Source organism: Lepisma saccharinum, chromosome 18 (genome assembly GCF_977018435.1).
Source record: "Lepisma saccharinum chromosome 18, izLepSacc3.1, whole genome shotgun sequence".
Classification (NCBI taxonomy): domain Eukaryota; kingdom Metazoa; phylum Arthropoda; class Insecta; order Zygentoma; family Lepismatidae; genus Lepisma; species Lepisma saccharinum.
Window position 1 is genome coordinate 54,588,962 of NC_139246.1, and position 6,902 is coordinate 54,595,863.

Below are 6,902 nucleotides of genomic sequence, written 5' to 3' on the forward strand. Positions count from 1 at the left end.
CAAATTTACTTGAATTTTTTTCCTGATTATTGTGTCTCCCAGTCTGAAACAGTACTACCACAAAATCAGGCATGTCATATTGAATACTGGAGAATGAATTTGTAGCATCAAATTCATAATATGTACCAGTTGCGGGCTTCTGTACACATTGATATGTATAAAATTGTAGAGGAATTTGTGGATTTTTTATTATATCAGCTTTGTATTTAAGACCATAACTGGCTTCATACTCAACAACAGGGATTCTTAGCTCCATGGTCTGAATAATGCATTTGCCTGCATCTGGTAGGGTATTAGGCAGAGCTTCTCCTGTGGGGTTTATTGTACTGTACCTCATCAAAGCATTGTTATCATTTGCAGCTCTTCTAAATGTGATTCTTAACCCACCCTTCCACATAATTTCTTTGTAATCTGAGAAGAATCCTGGCAACAGGCGCATAGGGAACAGCACTGTGTGGTTTTTAGATAATATCTTATCACCAGCTTCAAATCCGCCTATTTTGTAGTATGAAGCCTCGGTTTTGGATAATTTCAGTGTGGCCAAAGCTGTGGAGGTAATGCCGGGATAATCCACTCTGTTTATAACAACACCGTGCTTTCTGATCTCAATTTCAGAGAACAGATGCGGCACAAAATTGTCTACAAGTCTTATATTTGAATTTGCCGGATAATCTGTACCATCGAGCTTTACAACATCAAATTTGATGTATAGATCTGCTCTGTGGGGGTGTATAAAGCCATCCCCTACATCAAGATCAACCTCAATTTCTGTGTTGGGTTGATTTAAATTTGCAAATGTCCTCCTGTTTGGAGGGAATGATTGTAGCTCATAACTCTCAATATTTTCCATTGTATGTATTTTTATTTAAATGTTAATCTCTATGATTGCAGTTGTTGTGGCTCCAGCAAAATCAACTAATTCTTCTTTTTCATTAGTGACCATCAATTCAATATTATCTATTCTATTATGACACACAGGAAAATATAATGTTGGGGATGGATTGTAGATGATGGGCTCCATGAATTCAGAATTAGGTTTGAATGTTGCAATGATGCCTGTTTGTTTGTGAGTGCCTATGCCATTTGATTTGGTGATCATACCCTCGGCCACATTATAGTGGATATTCAGAGTTTCTATGGCTAAGAATTTAGGTATATTCATAGCAGTGTGTTTGATGCCTGCTTCAAGTTTTGTGTTGTTCTCAAAGCCCAACAGCTCTCCTATAGTAGCCAGATTCACTGTTTCTGTGGCAGATACAATTTCTACTCTGTGAGTGACAGAATTTTGACTTAACACTACACCTCTGGGTAATTGAGCATTTAGAGTGGACAGATTATATTGCCCTGGAGTGATGACAATTTTTTCATCCCCTACTGCAATTGTGTTGTTGTGGTGTGTAATATTAGGGATTAGGTACATGCCATAAAATGCTCTGAGAGCTATTGTTTTGGGATACACAATATCATCATGTAATCTAAGTTTCAATATTGAATTTTGGCTGGTGAGATGGAATACCCCCATGATGTTTCAGATACCACAAGGCCTTTTGAAAATCTTCAATTGATGGTTTATTTATTTGAGACATATATCTAAGAACAGATAAACACAAATGTCCACAATTAACATCTTTGAAGTTTTGAACACGGGCATTATTGTAATAAAGATTAGCTGAATTTAGATATTTTACTAAATTTTCAGGTGGAACACCTCCAAATGAATCAAATACAAATGCCTCATTTTTTAAATATTTAAGATAGCAGATCCAGTGAGTGCCTTGATTTTTGTACTCATCCAAATTAACAATGCCACACTCTTTGTTGAGTGGTTGTTCTGGCAAAGAATCAGACATGTACACACCTCTAAAATGTTTGATGCCCAGTGGCTTGATTAAAGCTTCAATATCTTGGTTTGTAAGCGGCTCTTGTTTTTTTTAAACTTATTCATGGCTCTTTTAACACCTTTCCCTTGTTTCTCAATGGCCAGGTTATGGCGCCTCAATTCATCTAATTCTGCCCTATTTTTCTTGGCATCTATTACTGTTTTTGCTATGGCGGCTGATCCCCCGGCCAAGCTCCCCACAGCCCCGAGAGCAGCTAAGATGGCAGGGATGGTAAATATAAATCCCCCCACATGTGATTTTTTTCTTGATTGCTGTAATTTTTTTAATTGAGGGGTACTAAGTAACAATTTCATACCATGCCCTTTTGCAATACAAGAATTTTTCTTCTTGCGCTGCTTTTTGGTCAAAAGACTATCAATAGTTTTAAGAGATTTAAGACCTGCATAAGGTATTTGATACATAACACCCTTGGCCTTCATCCTAGGTTTATTATATACATATTCACAACCCCCACCCCAGTTTTTGTTTGGTATTCATAGCTATGGTGGTCCCAAATGCTGCTATTCTTTCACTTAAAGAAGCATCTTTGCTTACAAATCTACCAAATGCAGCCTCTTCTAATTTCTTGTCTGCAACATGTCTCTTGTCAAGATCAGAATGTGTGTTGTATGCTATGTCATGGTCTCTACAAGCAGCATCTAGGGGATTAACACCAGGATCACCTCGGTTTAATCTGTGGTCCAATTTTGTACCGGGACCACAATACTGATAGCCTGGAATGTGTAGTTCAAATGGCAGCTTGTTTATAATGTCATTAACAAGGCCCCGACCCTCAGAAATATTCCAAAATTTAGGTGGTAGAGTATTAATAATTTTTATAAGATATCCAATCCCCTTAGTGTCATTCACTATAAAATTAGACAATTTGGTGCTTATCATGTCCATAATTCCAACTTTTTCATTGTAAAAATTGTGGTTCCCAGCATTTTCCTCCCCAGCTATCACCAATAACCTATCTACAAGTTTCCTGACATCATCAACCCACACAAATTCTTTGGGCAGGGTGTTGTATTGTTTGATTCCACTGCCAGTCTTGATTTGTGACCATATGGGCTTGATTAAATTATTGTATTTTGCTCCACTGCTCGACTTGACTCTTTTTTGTGTGGGATCATTGTTCTGGTATAGAGCATCTGATTTTATTAATATTTCTTTGTAATCCTCATAATCTTGATCTGTATAGCTGCCAGGCCTTTTCCTAGTCATCAATTCCCACAATCCAGGCGTGCCGGTGTATTTAACAAAAGCACCTTTTTCTCCAAGTCGAGATTCTGAATATACAATTATATCATCTCCCATAAATGTTACTCTGAAATTGCCAATTCTATGAATAATGCTGCCATCAAGCTCTGTGTCAGCATATAAGCCAAAAACCTCATCTTTATTGTCTTTAGGTGTGGTTAAATATTTTTGAGCAAGAAGACCCAATTCAATAGGATCCTGACTAGCCTCAATTCTTCTAGGAGCAATAGGACTAGGTGTATGAATACTGGAAAGTGGGGTGAATGGATAATCTAATATGTTCCTAGCAGCTACAGGTACAAGCTCTGTGAGCAAATTTTGATTTTGCTCTGTAACAGTTTTGATATTTTTACCTAAATTATTAATAGCATCAATTACAGGCTGTTCTGTTTGTTTGTGTTTTTCATAAATTCCTCGGTTCTCTGATTTCCATCCCTTAAATCTTTTTACAAGATAATCTCTTAATTTAAGATCATCAATAATTGGCCTTTTCATGTTTATTTATATACGTCTCTACGTCAAGAAAATTGTTGATTTTATTTCTGTATTTGCCACTATTGGGTGTTCTTGTCATATCAATTGTAACAAAGCCATAACTGTCCTGGTTCCAGCACCTGCTGCAAAATTTGGAAAAATCATTGTAGCTCAGGTCCCCACCTACATATTCATCATGTATGTGTTTGAGGTTGGTATGGTCTTGATGAAATATACATATAAAATTGCTGTTGTCCCGGATCAGCTGCTTGGGTATTTTTGAAAAAGTCTGTGCCAGGTAGAAGCAATCAATGTTTTTGTGCCGGCCCTGTGTAAAAAAGTTTCTAACCTTGTTTTGATTATCCAATATAATGTCATCAAACACAACAACAGAATTATCGAGACATTCATCAAGTGGCTTAACATCTGGTTCAAAAGTGGCAATATCCAATCCATCATATAGCTTCATCAGCTGCTGATATTTTAATTGTTCCAAGCTCTTAGAGAAGATATACAAGTGCCTGTTTTTCCAGTCTAACCAGTTGGGTGCCAATAAAAAATTATCAACCATTAGTGTAGTTTTACCACAAGCAGATGGCCCAACAATAAGACAAATAATATTATCAGGTAGCAAGTTGCCATTTCTCTTATTCTGCTGTTCAGGTTCTGGCAGCCTTTTTATAACATCCCGGGTGTTCATATTATCACTTTGTTTGCATCGATCCAGCTGTGTTCTGGAAGTCCTAGCCATTTGACAAGTAACTTTTTGCCTTTTCTGCGGATGATTTTTTCTATGAGATATGTGTCAGGCTGTTTAGTTTTGCTGAGCTCTTGTTCATAGAACCTGCCTTTGAGAATTTCTCCTCGGTGATCCTTTATTATATATGTGTTAAGGGTCCCGGGTTTAACTTGAACCACTGTAAATAATTCAGTGCTCCAGTTTCTTGTAAAGCCTCTCTTGAATAAGTGCTTATATTTGCTTATTCTTACTTGATCCCCAATCTTGTATTTTGCCTTTCTTGTTGTTGGCCGATATCTAGGATAATAAACAGTGCTGATCAATTTTTGCTCATCAGATGAAGTTACTTCAGAGGGTTTCATGTTGATTGTGGAATGGACAGAATTGTTATATTTATGTAGAAGTTCTGGAAGAATATTAATCCATTTATAATTACCTTGAAGTGTGAATTGTTTATACATAAGATTTTTTAAGGTTCTGTTGAATCTCTCTACAATTGAGGCCTTGAGGTCACTGTAACTCGAATAATGTTGTATTGCCTGGCTTTTAATAAATTGTTGAAACACTGAATTATAAAATTCTTTGCCATTATCTGTTTGCAAATAGCGCGGGGATCTTCCACTCTGATTGATGATTGTCCTGAGGGCTTCTGTAACACATGTTCCAGTCTTGGATTTGAGTGGCACAGCCCAGGCAAATTTTGAAAATGTATCTATTACAGTGAGTAGATACTTGTAGCCCTTGTTGATTTTGTCTAAGTTTTTCAACTGTCCACTTGCCATTTCAATCAAGTCGCTTTGCCATAAATCATCTATGCCCTTTGTGACTACTGGGAGTCTCTTATAATTATGTCGGGCTTGTCTGTGTAATTCATCAACAATAATTTTTCTAGACATAATATGTAAACAAGAATATTGCAACTATGGGGTGTTCAGCAGCTGAAACTGCAGGATTTTCTAAATATAATTTGTCCCCTATCTGTATTTTAAATTCCAAAGAGCCATCATCTTCAGTATAGGCTGTTTCCAATGTATTGGGGTCTGTAAAATCCTCTAATTCTACACGGGTGATTTTCACTTTGTTGTTAGCATTTGTTATTGATAAGGTGGGGTAGTGGTGTGCCTGTGGCTGAAGCCAATATTTGATCTTGATTGGTCTCAATGTGCCCCCAACAAAAAACTGGTAATAAAATTGTGCAGGGGACAGCATATATATTTTGCCTCCTGGTGTAAATGGAGAATCATATTCTTTGTTGGGGATGCTGTACAATTCAAGAATTACTGAATGTTTTGGATTCTCGATTATGCCTGTTATGTCTTTTTCTGCTGTGAGCAATCTGCTTGTTACAGATTCAAGGTGCTCATTGATAGTCCTAACAATCTCATCGTGCCCAGGCTTGATTCTTATGTCCACAGCAAGTTTTTTGTATTGTTGCACAATTTCTTGTAGCTGGGTGGCAAAAACAGACAAAGCATTTGCTTGATTGGATTCCATGGTCCCTAGCTGTTGCTTGATATTGGCTACAATTTGTTGCAAATTTTCAACAACTGCCAATTTTGAATTTTGAGCTGTAAGATCATGGACCTGTCTTCTGATATCCTCAAACAGGGCATGCATTTCATTAATATGTTGATTGGTTGGAAGAGTGGTCACTGTCTGAGTGAGATGTTTGATCTCTGCCTGGATATTCTTGATATCTTCTGATTTCAATATCCTATTCACTGCCCTCTTAATATTTTTAAGTTCCTGTGATGTAGGAAGATTTGATACTGTATTTTGCAAAAATTCAAGTGCCAATTTTACATTGTGTAATTCAGAAGCATCGGCCACATTTTGCATAGCATTTTGGAGCAGGGTTATATCTGCCTGAGAGGGTGTGGATTGTTGTAAAATTTCAAGTTTTGTTTGGATATCATCTATCAAGTGATGAAAATGAGATAGCTCAGATTCAGTGTTGAGGTTTTCAAGCTTTGTGATTTGTTGCTGGACACTGACAAGGGTATCTACAATCCCAGGCAATCTGGATTCTAGTACATTTGCCAAATCACTTTGTACTGCTGCTATTGTACCTTCAAGATGGGTTATGGAACTTTGAATTTTTCCAAAATCTTCATATGTTTCAAGTTGCAGCTTAATATTTGCTACACTCCGAGTTATTGCATTCAAAGCATCAGAAGATGGCAAATTGTTCATAAAATTTTCAAGTGTCTCAATTTTTTCTTTAACCTCGGCTATGGCATTGTTCAAGGGGTCCAGATTAGGTATTTGGAGTGACTGAATCTGTTCCTTTAGAGTGGAAATCACTAGATCAAAATCTTCTTGTGATTTTATGCTTTTGACAATTGTTTGGAGCTGTGTCTGGACATTATTTATTTGCTCTTCTAATTGTTGTTTCAATTGCTCAGAGTTGTTAGCCTGGGTCTTAAATTTGGCTTGAAGAGCTGCAACAGCTTCTTCTAAACTTTGAAAATTATCCAATGTAGCCAGGTCAGTATATTTCTGAAGCAATAATTTGAGTTCAGAATCAATTTTAAGAAGAGGGTCCA